The sequence below is a fragment of the Pseudorca crassidens genome, chromosome 10 (genome assembly GCF_039906515.1).
Source record: "Pseudorca crassidens isolate mPseCra1 chromosome 10, mPseCra1.hap1, whole genome shotgun sequence".
NCBI lineage: Eukaryota > Metazoa > Chordata > Mammalia > Artiodactyla > Delphinidae > Pseudorca > Pseudorca crassidens.
This window is the reverse complement of record NC_090305.1, coordinates 95458703-95475413: the sequence shown is the minus strand read 5'-3', so window position 1 is coordinate 95475413 and position 16711 is coordinate 95458703. Positions and strand designations below refer to the sequence as shown.

Genomic DNA, 16711 nt, shown 5'->3' with positions numbered 1-16711 from the left:
TCCCCTTTGAAAAAATTGCCTGGCACTTTCCTAAAAAGTTGAACTTATATTTACCAAATGACCAAGAAATTTATTTTCCAGGTATCTGCCCAAGAGAAATGAAAAGACTTGTATCCAAATGTTTGTTAGGCTCAATGTCTCCAAATATTTGGAAGCAATCCAAATGTCCATCAACTGGGGAATAGATAAACAAAATGTGGTATATCTATACAGTGGAGTGCCATTCAGCAATAAAAAGGAGTGAACTACTTATACATGTAAGAACATGGATAAATGTCAAAAATATGCTAAGTGGAAGAAGCCACACAAAAGAATATATACTGTGTGATTGCATTTGTATGAAATTGCTAGAACAGGCAAAATTGTAGAGACAGCAGGTTTCCTGGGGCTGGGATTGGGAGCAGGAATTGACGGCAAAGGGACACAAGGGATTTTGGGGGTGATGAAAGTGTTCTGAAGCTTGAGTGTGTTGATGGTTACACAACTGTGTAAATTTACTAAAACTGACTTCATCTGTATACTCCAAATGGGTATATTTTATGCTATTGTAAACTATACTTTAAAACGTGGTTAAAGAAGGAGAAATCTCTAAAGAGGAAGTTGTATCAGATGTTAATAACTTGGAAGGTATCTTTCTTAAAAGCTTGTTTCTCATTTTTTCCTTTAAAGTGAATAGGGTTTAAATTTTTTGAACAGGCGACTTCCTGGTGGCTCTCGGGAGGGATTATTCCCTAGAGCAGTTGTACATTACACAGCTCAGGCTGAGTCTTCCTCAATGGAGACAGTTGCCAACAAAGAGTGAGACTCAGCTGGAGAGGGCTGAGTGAGGCTTCTGGGGTAGGCGCCCCTCAGGTTTTGCTCTAATTACTCCAGCTGAGCATACAAGAAGAAAGGCAAAGCCACAGGGAGGCATATTAATTAAAATGTCTCCTATTTCAGTGGGCCATTGTGATTCTCTTAACTTTTAGGAGGTTACAGTTGTAAGTTTACAGTTTGTTATTTCCTTCCATGTCCAGCATAATTGCATGATGAAAGAATCCCACATTTTAATATTCAGAAACAGTCACTTGGGTAGATTAATAAGAAGGAATAGCTAATTACCAATTAGGGTCAGATAAGAAAAAGGATCTACTTTTAAAATGAGACTATTGGGAACTATCTTGAAGGGGGACTTTGACTATAGATTTCCTTCTGGTGTAGCTTACTTGGATGTAGCGGGAAAGGTCTTGGTCCCCGAGCTTTTGGTGTCCAATTGCCTGTTACTGCATAGGAGGTATAATTAGAGATGTGAAAGAGCCCCTCTCACTGGTTTTATTTCCACTGCTTGTTTAGACCTTTGCTTCCAATTAAAGAACAGGAGAAACATGCCTTTTAGGGAATATAGAGAAAATTTTGCTTTGATCGTATCTGCTGCAATTATTGAATACATTTTCCCTTTGACCAGTGCCCCTCTCTCTCTTCCCACACAAGAAAGCCTAAAACAAACAGAAAGAAACCATTAACTTAAACTGTTGTTATTCAGAAGTGTTTTTGATTTGATGCTTTAATTTTAAGATTACTCTGTTAATTGTAAGATCAGAGGCTTATATTTTTAGGGCCATATGCTGCTTTGGTTCCATGAACGGATACCCTGTGTATCTCAGTGGGAGTTAAAGCAGAGCTAGTTGCAGGATGGTGGTTTCTTCCTTTTTTTGCACAAGGAATTTTTCACTTGCTTTTTCCAGAGTGTAATCGGCATGTATTAAGGCCACTTGTTTGGCATAAATGTTTACTGACATGTTTGGCGAGGCAATAGCAATTGTTTAATAGGCATTTCTTAGTTTACTTGCTAGCACTAGATGTGCTAAAGATTCTCCCATAGGAGTGGCTTCCCCATCCCCCTGATGGGCAACTGTGTTCTATTTCCTGAATTAAAACACTCTTTCTCCTATTTTCAGAAGAGCGGGATGTTCCTTTCTCTGTCCTAGGAGCTCATTTCTTCCGCAAAACCTTTCCTTAGTCTGTTTAGCCCATCTGTCATGCCCTCTCATCTCCAAACCTTATCTATCTTTTAGAGCACAGTTTAAAGTTTAATCTCCTTTATGAAATCATTTCCTTGTAGGTCATAGCAAACTTCTCTCTTTTCTGAACTCCTGAGCTTATATTTTCCCCATAGAACTCATTTCCAAATTATGACAAGCACTGATGGTTTGTTCACCAACTGCTTTCTCTTTGTAGACACTACTCAGAATGCCCATGTGTATCTCAGTTCAGGCTAATAAGATGGTAGCAGTCTGCTGTAGGGTCTCTGGGAAGATGTATTTTTCTGATGTAGGTGACGGGCTGCCAGGTGTTGAGGTGGTCAATTAAGACAATGAGCCAAACTGAAAGTATTGGTCAAGTCTTTATTTATTTATTGAGGCAGTGCAAGCAAGAGGCAAACTAGGCTGGCTCTCTAGTGCTCCATTTTTTTTCCTATGGAGCAACACCTGGCAAGGGTGAGATGCATGCAGTGCAGATGAGGGGAAATGTTTTATTGCTGAGGAGCCTGGAACAGAGGGCTCGTGCCTTTTCATGGTCTGGTAGAGGGGGAAGAGGAAGGCTAAGGAGTAGAAAAATACTGATTGAGCATGAAGAAAATGCCTTAGTCAAGCTCCCTGGTAATGAGGTCTTGGTGGAGGTGTCCAAAGTGCCTCAGCCAAGGCCTCTGATAAAGTGGCGTCTGAAGAGAAATGCTTGGGCTAGATGTATATATGCTGATATGTGTATGAGCATGGCTGGCTCAGATGGGTGGAGTGGAGGTGAGGTTCCTTGAGTGCAACTCTCCAGAAATCTGCAGTGCAGTGGCTGTAACCAAGTCTGGTGTGGGGACGGCAGCTTTTCACTGTGACGTCTGTCGGGCAAAGCCTTGCAATTGCCTATGGTCGGGTCTGAATGATCACACGCAGGCTTTTGGTCTAGAGATGGACTCTTCAATAAGTTCCACCTCTTTCCCTTTTTATTTTCTTGAAGCTGGAATGTGACCTTATGGTTGAAACTGTAGCAGCCAACCTGTGTCCATGAGGGAAATATCAAGGGAATTCAAAGGCTCTGGAGTTAAGTAAACCAGAAACAACAACTGCATGCATCTGGACTTCCCATTATGTGGGGAAGAGTAAGTTTCTAATATTTAAGCCACCAAAGTAATGTTTTCTGCTCCTCATAGCCTAAAATATTCCTAATTGATACATCATTTAATCATGCAGTGTTTTTAAATGTTATATAACTGATATTGATCTAAATGATTACATATTGTTTGAGGTACCTGAAAGGAACAATCTCAGCCATCCCCTGCTACCATAGTCCTATTTCCTTTTAATCTTATTGCAATTCAGAATTGGTGGTAAGTAGACTTTGAAGCTGTCATTGTTTCTCTTTTGTAGATGAAAAACCATAGGATTCTCAGTTTATTTGTTAGTGCTCATAGAAGAGTGATGCTGACAAAACTCCTAGCATCAATTACCTGGAAATTGAAGACCTGAGTCTGGGTCCCAGTAACAGTTTCTGATTAAATAAAGCCCCAGGTAAAGGTCATTTGCCTTTGGAATATTCAGCACTGCTTACCATGATGGGCTTAGGTCCTTGTCTACTTGTTAATCCTATTGCCTAGAAGTCAACAAATGCCTGGGATCATGTATAGGATGATTCTAGTAAAAAATGCTTTGTGATGTCTCTAAATGATTCCATATAGATGTAGGCCAATTTCCTTTTTGATAAGTTGCTCCTCTAGGTTTCTCAGGACAGTATTTTTCAGGAGTATCTGGGTCTTAGGCACAGCTCTTGTCTTATTGACCAACATTACATAAGCTTCATCAGTTTGTGAATACATTTCTTACGAACCTTGAATAAACTTTGATTTTATTGACCTTCTATCAGCCCTTGGCTTATGTACAGGAATGGGTTATGCTCTAGATACACAATCCTAGCTATTGATACATATGTGAGACTTGTAAAACCACTGCCCATATTTCAGGTCATTAGAGTAAGTTTCTTGGTAGATTAGATAATTTTAAGGGAGACAAAATACAATATGTTTCAAATTCTCCTCCTTCACATGTTTCTTAATGACTTGATATTATTCCTGGATGAGCGAAATTCATGCTTCCCTGCTATAAGGAATAGATAGATAAGCATTTGCCTAAATGCTGATGATATAGTTTATTTTCTCAAATTTAGAGTAGCCTCCACAAACAATGGCCCTTCGATCTCATTATTTCACTTTAAATCAGTTACTTCAAAACCCAAGTCATCAGTTTTGGCAGAGGTCTTCAAACATTTAATTGGTCAAAATCTAAGAACCCTATATAGAAGGTCAGCTTGTTCACTTACCACTAGCTTGTCTTAAAGAGTTACTCAGTAAATAATACTGTTTGCAATTCAATATTACATGGGCACTGTATTGAGATTATTAACATCTCCAGTTGCAGTTGTTAGAGGCACATTTTATAGCACAGAATAATTCTGATAATGATGATAAAAGAGGTAAAACTGATTTAGTGTTTGCTGTGCAAGGCATTGTGCCAAGCAGTTATATGCATTTTCTCTTCTAATTCTTGCCATGGGCTGTTAAAGTAGGTAGAACTTTGGGGCCTGTTCTCATAAACTGTAGTCAACTCTGGGCTGTTTTCTGAGGAAAACCTTCCTTTATCTGCAAATATTACCTTGGCCCAACTCCATGTCACAGTCAGTGGGCTTTTCTCTAGGCTCATGCCTGATTGGTAGGCTTCTTGATTATATAACAAATTCTTAAACCTGTTCTTTTTTGGATGCACACTGAACACACGATACCGCCTTTAACCAGTAACGTAGAGTTAAGTGGGCTTGAATTCTCATCTGCAGTCCTTGCTGGAAGCTTGGCTGTGAGGAATATTGTTCATGAAAGAGCACCTGAAGGGCGTGTGGGCTGTCTACTACACCCTGGTCGTCTTCACTGTCCAATATATGGTAGCCACTAGCCTCATGTGGCTATTTAAATTTAAATAAATTAAAAATGAAGTAAAATAAAAATTCAGCTCCTCAGTCAAAACACCCATATTTCAAGTGCTCAATAGCCACATGTGGCTAGAGGTTTTCATGCTGGACAGCACAGATATAGAACATTATGGTCACTGCAGAAAGTTTTATTGGGCAGTGCTGTGATAAGAGTTTCACATCTGGACTGCATTTTCTTTAAAAAAATTATTATTTTCATTGAATTGTGCTTTGATGTGTTGACAGTGGTCTGCACTGTGGCCCATTCTAACAATAAGTATTGAGTGTTCTTATGTATCAGAAATGGTTTTAAACACTTTTTATGAATTAACTCAATTCTTATAACAATTTTGTGAAGTAGGCATTATCATCATCTCCATTTTACAGAGCTCAGAGAGTTAAGTGACTTGCCTATAGTCACCCAGATGGTAAAGAGTGGTGATGGAATTTGCGTCCTGTAAGTCTGGCTCAAACCTTTGTTCTTCACCACCACACCATGCTGCCTCTGAATTCCCTATAACGCTGTCTTGGATTTCATTCTCAGGATACGAGTAGTAACCTCATTACTTTTATCACATTATTTTTGTATTCCTGTTCCTCCTGGCTGTAGCTCTTCATTTATTTAATTTCTGTTATTATAATGTTGCAGTGAAATTCTGATGCCAGCCACCTGGAGTTAGCACAGGCTCCTCAAGTTAAGGGCACGATTCCCTAAAAGATTACCCTCACTTCTAGTACCAGTCACAATTTCAAGAGTCCCCAGACCACTTGCACTGCTGACCAACTGGCTATAAATTTGGGGGTTGCTCTAACTCTCTTAGGTCTGATAATTTGCTAGAATGACTCAAAAAATTCTGGAAAGCACTATACATATGATTACAGTTTTATTAGAAAGGATGTCAATCAGAACCAGCCAAATAAAGAGACAATGAGGATGAGACCTGGAAGGGAAGAAGAATGCATCACCCTTCCCATTCATCAATGTGTTCAGCAACGGGGAAGCATATCTGAGAGTTGTCCAGAGTTTTTACTGGGGTTTTATTACAGAGGCACGATTAATTGAATCATTGCCCAGGTGACTGAACTCAATCTGTAGCACCCCCTCTCCTCCCTGGAGGTTGGGCTGGCTTAAAGCCTCAGCGCTCTAATCCCATGGTTGGTCTTTCCGATGACTAACCCCCATCCTGATTTATCTCACTGGTATAAATCAGGTATGATGCAAGGGACTCATGAGTAACAAAGTCACTCCTATCACTCAGGAAATTCCAAGGATTTAGAGGTTATCTCCCAGGAACCAGGGACCAAGACCAGATAAATTCTTTATTATACAACGGTACGTATTTTTTCCTTTTTCTTGAAGTACAGTTGACTTACAATATTATATTACTTTCAGGTGTACAACATAGTGATTCAATATTTTTATACATTATGAAATGATCACCACTGTGAGTCTAGTTGCCATCTGTCACCATACATACACCGTATTACAGTGTTATCGACTATATTCCCTATGCTGTGCATTACATCCCTGCGACTTATGTCTTTTATAACTGGAAGTTTGTACCTCTTAATCCCCTTCACCTTCCTTTATCTGCAAATACCCATCCCCCTGCCCTCCTCCTGTCTGGAAACCAGGAGCAATATCTATGAGTCTATTTCTGTTTTGTTACGATTGTTCATTTGTTCTGGAAATCTATAAAACTATGATTACTAGTCCTTTTGCACCTATATAAAAATATGCATTTATACATGTCTACATAAATGTTTATGTTTTTACTTATACTCACACACACGTACATAAATACTTCATTTCAAAAAATATTTGAGACAGTCATGTATTTACTTAGGCTGACTGAAATCCATTTTGAAATGAGGTGGAAGATTTATGTGTGTGTGTGTGAGTATAAATAAAAACATAAACATTTTATGTAGACATGTATAAATAAACAGTTTTTAATTTAGATGCAAAAGGACTAACCATAGTTTTATTAATTTCCAGATCTATAGATTGCCTTAGAAATGGCTTCATTTTACACTCTTATTTTTCTGATGAAGAAGTAAGCCCAGAGAAGTGAAGTGGCTTGCTGGTTAGTGGCATAGTAGGGACTGGAATTCAGGGGTTTTAATCTTAAATTTAATACTCTTCTTGTCTTCATAATCTCAAGCTTCTCCTTTACATTAGTCATATAATTATCACCTCATACTTTTCTCACCATTTTGCCATGCCCAGAAACCTCAGGCTGCCCTCAGGATACAGCTTTGGCGCAATGGGTGAAGCTCTGCACAGACTCCATTTTTGTACTTTCTGCCTTTACATATGTGCTATTCCTTCTGCCTTAAGTGCCATTCTCACTCACTGGTCCTTTCTTAATTGTTTTTAAATGTACATGGTAAACCTCACTTCTCTGACCTTCTCTCCTCTCACAGAGTTAATCTTTCTCTTCCTTTTCACATTATTTAGCATATGCCTTTATCTCAGTGGCACTTATCACACTGTATTTTTAATTCTTTTTCCACATCTCAAACTTTAACAGAATTATTGATTTCACCCTTGTTGCCACTAAACCTATTACTCTCTTTGTCTTCCCAATCCTGATATAGCATCATCAGTGACTCAGCTGCTCCATCCAAAAATCTGGAAGTCACCTTGATTTCCCTCTTGTCATCATCTTGCACATCTAATTAACAGCAAGTCCTTTGGTGCTACAGCCTAAATATATACCAAAGCTTTCACCTCTCACCTTTAAACTGGTCTGTTTCCACTCTTGCCTTCTTTCAATACATTCTCCAAACTGGGGCCAGAGTTCTTTCAAAATGTAAAACACTTCATGTCACTTCTAGCTTAAACTCCTCCATTGGTTTATACTTTCAGTAAAATAAAATCCAAACTTCTATTGTGCCTGGAAGGGACCTACGTGATGGAGCCCATTCCTCCTGCGTTTTTACCAGGCCCTCTCACTGGCTAGGTGCTGGATTCTCTAGATTTCTTTCTGTTCCTCAAACACACCAGGTTTGTTTCTTTCTCAAGGAGGCAGCAAGGTATGGCTTGTTTTGTGTACGTGACGGGAGGGAGGGAGATTTGGCAGCTTTTCCTCCCCCATATTTTCCATTAGCTTCCCCGAAAGCCACTCCAACAAGAGTTGGCTTGCTGTACAAATGCAGCCTCAGGACAAGAAACGAATTCCCTGGTCTCTCCCTTCCAACCATATTGCTGCCAGGATCTTTAGGTTTGTTTCTTTTCAAGCCTTGGTTAAAATGTCATCTCTTCAGAGGGACTTTCCTCGATCCATTATAGCTTCCTAGATCCTCCAAACTCTATGATATTACCTTGTTTTACTGAGTTTGATAGCACTCAATAAGTTGTCTTGTTTATTTTAAATTGCGTGTTGTCTGGCCTCACCAGAATGCATGTTTCAGGGTGGCAGGAACCATGTCTGTTTTGTACATTGCTTATTTCCCAGTCACAGTGGGCACATGGAAGACCCTCAACGGTGAAAAGCTACTTAGTGGATGAACACTCCCTCTTGTCTGCAGCAGGCTGTGCACCCCCTGAAGGCAGGCTTTATGACATTTTCTGGTATCCCCAGTGCTCAGCACAGAGAGTTGCGCAGGGTGAGAAATCAGTAAAAGTTCACTGAGTAATATTGAATAAAATTTGGCTTCTACCATTTATTACTTATGTCACCTTGGTAAGTGCCTTAACCTCTTTTAACTTCATTTATAATGCCCATTTCTTAGGGTTGTCAAGATTAAAGGAGGTCAATGGATACGGTATTCTACAAATGTAGGGGATTGTTATTGCTGTCACTGGTCACTTTTCTGCTAAACATGCCATTGGGGCTTATATTACCAGTGCATGCCTCAGTATTGCCAAAGCTACTCCTTACTGGCCTTCATAGGCCTGAGATGCCTCATATGGTAAATTCTAGAGAGGCTGGAAGGATGTTATAATAAACTCTTTTGCTTCTGTTCTGTTTGTAGTAATGCAAGCCTACTTGGTAACTTGGAGTTGCCTATAGACAAGTTGCTGTTGCCAACATGTAGTTCTTATTTATCCCGTGCTTCCCTAGTGTTTCCATTAGCCATGTAGTATAGTTTTTCCAGCTAAATGATTAGCGTCCAGCTGTTCCTGTGTTAATGCTTGTGTTCAGTTCATTTAAAAAAACTCCCAATAAGGATTGTTAGTTCATTTAAAAACTGTTTAAAACTCAGAGAATATTTGTTTCTTATTTTTAAAGAAGTAATCATTCAGTTCAGGGACTTCTTTTTTTACGGTGGGACTAAGAATCTTTACAGATATCAATGATTATTTGGAAAAGTCAAATTAGAGTGCAATTCACTGATGTTTTTAAGCACAACAGCTACTGGAGCTATATTTTAAAATGTGTTCCAAAGTGAAGGGTGAAGAAAATTGATTTTGCAGATGCTCAGATGAAAACAGTCACTTCATATTAGGCAGAAAAAGGCAGTTTGAGATAATCTCAGTATGAGGGAAGTGTGATTTTTAGACCAGCCAAAGAATAGGAGCACACTTGGAAGGCTGGAAGTGTGGAAGGTGTGTGTATTCACTGATCCAAAGGGTTTAGAGGATTAAGGGGGAGAGTGGGAAGATAGTGTCAGCCTAGGTAAGGGTGGATAATGTATTTTTAGTTTTCTCCTCACTTTAGTTCTTAGACACCCTGAGTCTTTAATCCAGGCCTTCCGTTCTGTTTCCCTACCTTGTATAATTTAACCTTTTTCATCACTCGCTTCATCACAATGTATGCATCCTCTCACCTATCCCATCAGCCATCTGTTAGCTAAGCTCGGAACCTATTTAGTGGGTACTAAATGAGCATAGCATGAGGTTGTTCAGTAACATGTTTGCATATTTGTCAGGAATCCCCCAGGAATATCATTCCTGACCCCAAGATGATGATGACTGCTAACTTGGAAATTTACGCATTTCATTTTAAGATACCTATCTTTTCAAAATTTCCCTGGACAAAATTAGCCTTGAGCTGGACCAGTGGGAAGTCAGTTGTGGGTGATAATCAGAGAAGTTTAGAAATGTGTTGGTGTGGAGTATTCAGGTTCCTGCCTTCCCCAATTTCATTCCTCCTAAATTAACTTTCTCTGTCCTGAGACCCGACTAGTGATACAAATACAATATGACCCCAGCTTATTACATTCAGAGACTCTTACTAATGGATTAATATTTTGGATTTGTTTGTACAGACAGCCGGTTTACCTCATTCTCACGTTTTCTGATTTAACAGAACTGACAGACTTGACCAAATCATCTATGTGTTTTAAGCTCATAGAATGTCATATCAAATCCATTGAAATTGTTGTTTTTATAGGTCAAAATGGTGAAATATTGGTAATTTTATACAGTCAAACCTAATAATAATCACTAATAATAGCTAACATTAATTACATGTGACATTGTGGTATTTATTCAAATTAATACAAATAAGCATTTCTGAGAGCTCCTGGCAGAAGAGGGTGACACCATGTGCTTTATTCTAAGTACTTTACATGGATGACCCCACTTAATCCTCACAAACACCTTCTGAGGAAATGGTTTTTATCAACCCTGTTTTATACATGAAAAAAATGAGGCTCAAAGAGTAACCTCTTTGAAAGTGCTCTAAGAGATGGTCCAGAAGTGTGTCTCCCAGCCTGCTCTCTTTTTTTTTTTTTTAAATAAATCTATTTATTTATTTATTTATTTTTGGCTGTGTTGGGTCTTCGTTTGTGTGCGAGAGCTTTCTCCAGTTGAGGTGAGCGGAGGCCACTCTTCATCGCGGTGCGCGGGCCTCTCACTGTCGCGGCCCCTCCCGTTGCAGAGCACAGGCCCCAGACGTGCAGGCTCAGTAGTTGTGGCTCACGGGCTTAGTTGCTCTGCGGCATGTGGGATCTTCCCAGACCAGGGCTCGAACTCACGTCCCCTGCATCGGCAGGCAGATTCCCAACCACTGCGCCACCAGGGAAGCCCCCAGCCTGCTCTCTTAACTTCTACACACATAATCTCAGATGCCTACTGTATGCCTATTGTACTTTCATTAAACAAATGTTTTGTTGAAAACCTGCTGCCTAGAATTCTGCCCTGGGTGAGGTTTTATGGAGAGATAACACATGTGCATAAAAAAGTTTTACTATCAAGGGTCAAGACCAATGTCAGTACAAGATAGCAACGTTGGAGGTGCATGTTAAGGTCCAGGTGCATGGTCAGAAAATACTATTAAGTTAAAGCATTATTTGGCAATGTGAGGTCCAGAGGAAGTTTAAGATAAACTACCAGTAGACGTTAAATTCAAAACTAGAAAAAATTATTGATTTCGATTCCTCTATGTTATTAATAAATCAATAAGTTTCAATTATCGTTGACACACATACTCAAATACTATCACCTCCATATACATATGCTATATTACCAGTGGTTGGTGAGTATAGATGTGGGATTACTTACAGTTGCTGCATTGAAAGCAACTTTGATTTTCATTTATTCAGAACCTCCTTCAAATTATGTCCTCTTCAAGTTAAAATCCACAATTCTGTTCATTCTTTAAAAACTTATTGAGCATCTATAATGTACCAGGCACTGGATATTATATACCAGTAAACAAGACATAGTCCCAGGGCCTAAGAGCTCACAGTCTTCTGAATGAAAAAAAAAATCACATTTGAACAAGAACTCAAATGTCTGAAGAAGAAAAATCAATGTTTCAGTGCAGCACAAGTCTTAGAATTAACACAGGTTTGCTCAGCTGCTTCCTGACATAAAGGTATATTGTCTGTGTTGCTTCATAATTAATTCTTTTATCAGTTCAGAAGATCCATGGTCTACTATCCCACTGTATAGTCACAACGGTTCAGGTCCTGCTGGAAGGTACTAGTAACATATTGGTTTGTATCTGTTACCTTCAGAGTGATTTTCAGTCGATGTCTGATTTTGGAGTAGATGTAAACTTCTACTGGAATCGGGTAAAATTACACCAATGTAGTATAGAGAAGAAAGAGAAGAGTTTGACTCAGTACATTTTCAGAAACTTTGCTAACCTCATGAATTCCTGACATGATGGGAACAGACAACTTAACTTCTCATTTTCTCCAACTTAACTTCTTATTTTCTCCAAGGAGAAAATTTTATTTAAGTTTGAGTAGTTAATTTGCATCTTTATAGAGAAGTTACCTTCTGCAGTCTGTGTGTAAGACAGAATTTGGGTATAATAAATATTACTTCTGACTACTCAATAAAATTGGTCTTAATCATAGGGACATTCTTATATTTCAGCACAAAGTAACTGAGATTGGTTAAGAAATGGTAGATCAATGCATTTCACTTCCCACTCACTCTTGGCCATATACTTACTGAATGAAATGGTGGACAGAATTGCCTACATTATTTAAATTAATTTTTTTAACTGAGCAACATATATTGGAACTTGTCTAGGTTTGAAGAGCATATAATGATAATCCACTGTATTGGCTATGCCCTTGCTCCATATAATAGAATTCTCTTCCATTTCACTATCCCCTATTAGTGTAACAACCCACATGAGAAGAGTCTTACTGGAAAAAAATGGAAGGATTGAACCTCCAAACACACACTTGACCCCAAGTTGGAGGTGTTGGTCTTCAGGTTCTGATTATTGTCCTGTAGGTTCTTGGTATTTTGTGACATACAGTATCTGCCCATAAGCATGAGCTTCCAGGTTGATCCAGACTGTCCTAATGTCTTGGTGCCAAGGATATAAACTCCCTCAGTGTTTGTTAAACGTAGAACTCGCAACATCTTGAGTGTATTTAAAATTACCCCATCACAAATGATGACACAATTGGTCATCTTAAATGTACTATCCATACGGACAGAGAAGGAATAAAGATGGGTTTGAGATATCCATTTGCTTCTGGTATGTCCAGTGTGGCTTCAATCCTAGCTGAATTTCAGAATTCCTAATTTTAGTCCCACCTACCATAAACAGCTTTCTCCATGGGAAAAACATTCCTAAATAAATAAGAACAAGGAGATCCTATTTAAGCCAGCATAATTCACAATCCTGGCAATTAGCACATGTTTGTGGTTATCTATATATGTACAAACACTTTTTCTTCTCTTATTAATATTTTATCATAAAGTTATGCTCTAACTTACTACAACATTTATTACAATAGATCTATTAATTTATAATTACTGTAATCATTATTGCTATTATTAACTGTGGCATCCCTTGTTGTTATTGTTGTTTTTGGTTCCAAATATTAAATTTCATTTGCACAGTTCTTGTTATTACTGACTTTGTAGTTACCTTCAGTGTGTGCTGTCCCAGTTTAGAGAAAGGAAGCATTTCTGTCTGCTAGGCCTGAGGCTTAGAACATCGGAGACTCTCAGTAGATTTTCTGTTGAGCACAGAAGACATGGGAGCTTTCATGTTGGTTATTGGACTGGAGTAGGATAATGTATCTTGCATTAAGTAATTCACAAGCATCTTTAGTTGTCATTAGATTCAAAGAAACAATGAAAAATAAAATAAGCCCATCATCATCTTCTACAGCTGAAAATCATTTTTCACCCATTATTGGTTATTGAGTGTACATGTGAACATTTTGAACATACAAAATTCTGTCTTTATAGTAAGATGGGGTACATGTGATGTTCAGATGCTCTCTTTGGAGCTTCAGCTATGGATTCTTCAGTAAGCAAGGACCATACCTTCTGCATACAACATGACTTCTCTAGGGAAATATGTAGATATAACAGGAGCATGATATGTGAAACTCCTAACTTCTTGCTTCATAGGACTGCTTCATAGGTCTGACTGTCTCATAGTCAGATTTTACCAACCGAATCTCCTTGTATATGACATAAGATGATCATACCTTATTTTAAATCACAGAGAAGTTTACAGAACTGTTTAAATGTGTTTTAAAAAGCATATGGGAAAGTGTCTGGCATATTTTAAACCAGGGAAAATTATTTTTCTGTAAATACCTGAAGAGGTGAAATTGGATTTATTAATTATTTCATTGTGAGATCACAGAACATTAAAGTTGAAGTGACCTTCAAAACAATCTTGAGACCAAGTCTTTTTACCATTTTTCTTTAATGCCTTTTTTGATGGGGTATTTACTTCTTATAAGGTAGCCCATTCCATTGTGGACCACCTCCCAATTATTTGCTTTAATTAATGAGAATTCTATTTCCTTTCGACTTCCTCCCATTGGTCTTGGATATCCTGAATCATATATGCAGGTTTCAGAAGAATAGGAAAATCATATGCTGATTTTCAGTGTGAACACTGATTTTTTTCCTTGAATCTTTTTTGTCTTTAACACCATAGATTCTTTAGGTGCAGATCCTGCCAAAGAAGTGAGCATGTGACACTTTTTCCTCTAATTAGTTAGCTCTGAAACTAAATTAAGTCTGAATCAGCAATCTGCAAATAAGTACATTAAGCTTATTATCTGGTGAGCACTATCAGTTTTCCTTCTGTCTCTGAATTATTAGCCTCTTATTTGTTTACATTACAAATTCAGTAGGAGTAATTATGTAATAAGAAAATGATACTGTCACTTTAAATAAACCGCTCAGCAACTGAAACATCAGGACTATAATTAAAGGCATCACTCACAGCTTCCATTTTAATACATAAAGGAGAAGGACATGATTAGATTTTAATGAACTTGCTTTTGTTTTAGCTTTATTATTGTTTTATTTTAATCTGGATGTGGTTATTTCAAAACACCACTAAATGTTAATAAGCATTCTTAATTTCATATATCGGGATTGTAGTAAATTTAACTGTCCTTGCCTCAGACATCAAGCTTTCAGTTTGTAATCTGTTCCCTAAATGTAAGCACAATTCCTTCTAGTACCTGGAATGGAGAAATTCTCCAAGGCGGTTTAGGCAAATTTCCAGACAACTAAACTCCCTTATTCCCAGCTGACCAATGGTAAAAAGGTGTCAGGTTACACGACTAAACCCTCAAGCAAATGCCATTGTCTACTGCAGTCTAAAATAAGCCTAGAGTTGGGGCTGCCTGAGGAGTAATGGAAGGAGTACTGAGCAGGAGTAATAGAAGGAGTACTTGGAGACTCATGACTGGGGCTGAGTGTATGAGCTGCTGAGTTGCCCCCTCTTTCAGCCTCAGATTCCTCGTATGTAAAATGGAGATAATAAAATCTACCTGTGGAGTTGTTGTGAGGAGTGTCTCAGATTAAGGATTTGTGTCTGTTTTGTTAACTATAAAGTATGGTACTGGTTTTGACTATGATTACTATCTACTAGTACAAACTGAAGTGTTTGGAAACTATACCTGAGATTTCCCCCCAAGTCTTCCCCATATCCTGCCATTGTGCCTAAAATTTGCACTACAAAAATACTTTTTTTGAAATAAGTTACTGTTTCTCAATGTGCCATCTGTAGGCCTCCTCAGGTGTTTTTTAGAACATTAAGACTCTTGGACCTCACCCCTGGCCTACAGAATTAGGGTCTCTGGGCTGGGACTCAGTAATCTGAATTTTAAACAAGCTTTCTTGGTGACTTATAGGCATATTAAAGTTGAGAACTCCCCAATAAGGCATTGAAACCTCTGTTAAAATATCAATACTTTGAAAGGGTGATATGGGTCAGCACTATTAGCCATTAACATTTTAAAATTAATTAATTAATTTATTTTTGGCTGTGTTGGGTCTTCATTGCTGCACGCGGGCTTTCTCTAGTTGCGGTAAGCGGGGACTACTCTTGGTTGCGGTGCACGGGCTTCTCATCGGTGGCTTCTCTTGTTGCGGAACATGGGCTCTATGTCTGTGGGCTTCAGCAGTTGTGGCATGTGGGCTCAATAGTTGTGGCACGCAGGCTCAGTAGTTGTGGCACACAGGCTTAGTTGCTTTGTGGCATGTGGGATCTTCCTGGACCAGGGCTCGAACCTGTGTCCCCTGCACTGGCAAGCGGACTCTTAACCACTGCGCCACCAGGGAAGTCCAGCCATTAACATTTTAACATGAATTAATGTATTGGAATATTTAAGCTTACAAGGAATAGGAGCTAGGCCAGGAAAAATCAAAACAAAAAACTGGAGGTAGAGGGGTGGGCAAAAATCTGGTTTTAACTGAAACTTATAGAACTCTGAAGACCTGGACTCTTGCATGTGAATCTCTAGGGCAACCTTTCATATTTTCAGGGCCCAGGGCAAGAGTACAAATGATAGCTCACTCACTATGTGTCTAAATATTTAAAAGTTGTAAATCACACTAACAAACCTCAAATATATTCTTTCCTCCTACATTAACAAATTAATATTGTAATGACTTGGAAGGCTAGGTTCTGGACTCCTCGGAGGTTGGTGCCAGTATATGGTAGTAGAGGCAACCACTCAGTGGCCTGTGCCTCCTTCCACCAGCCCTCTGCCCATCTATGCGTGTGGATATTTCAGTATGCATGTCATACCCTCTGCAGACAGCAGCCTCTCTGGAAGCTGGCTCAAGGCCATTTGAGCAGAGAATTCTAGTGTCCTGGATGCTTGGAGCTGGGTTCAAGGGTAGGCTCATCTGTTTGGTCCTAGGGACTCTCTCAAGTATGGGTCCCAGGACAGGAGTCCTTCTTGCCCAGGTATAAGGGACATTCTGGGAATCTTGCAAAATATTGCAGTTATAAAACTGAAAGGGAACTTGGAGATCATTTGATCCAAGCCCTTCATTTGCAAACAAAGCAACTGGGATGCAGAGAATTGATAT

The 16711-nt window shown here is 38.9% G+C and overlaps 1 long non-coding RNA gene across 4 annotated transcripts in view; it reads left to right on the top strand.

The window, feature by feature from the left end:
* The window catches only part of LOC137232677 (uncharacterized), a 920890-nt gene that overhangs the window by 84525 nt on the left and 819654 nt on the right, over positions 1–16711 (top strand). For all 4 annotated transcript variants that reach the window (XR_010947135.1, XR_010947134.1, XR_010947132.1 and 1 more), the window contains exon 3: positions 2992–3133. This is a non-coding gene — a long non-coding RNA (uncharacterized lncRNA). The remainder of the gene's footprint in view (positions 1–2991; positions 3134–16711) is intronic.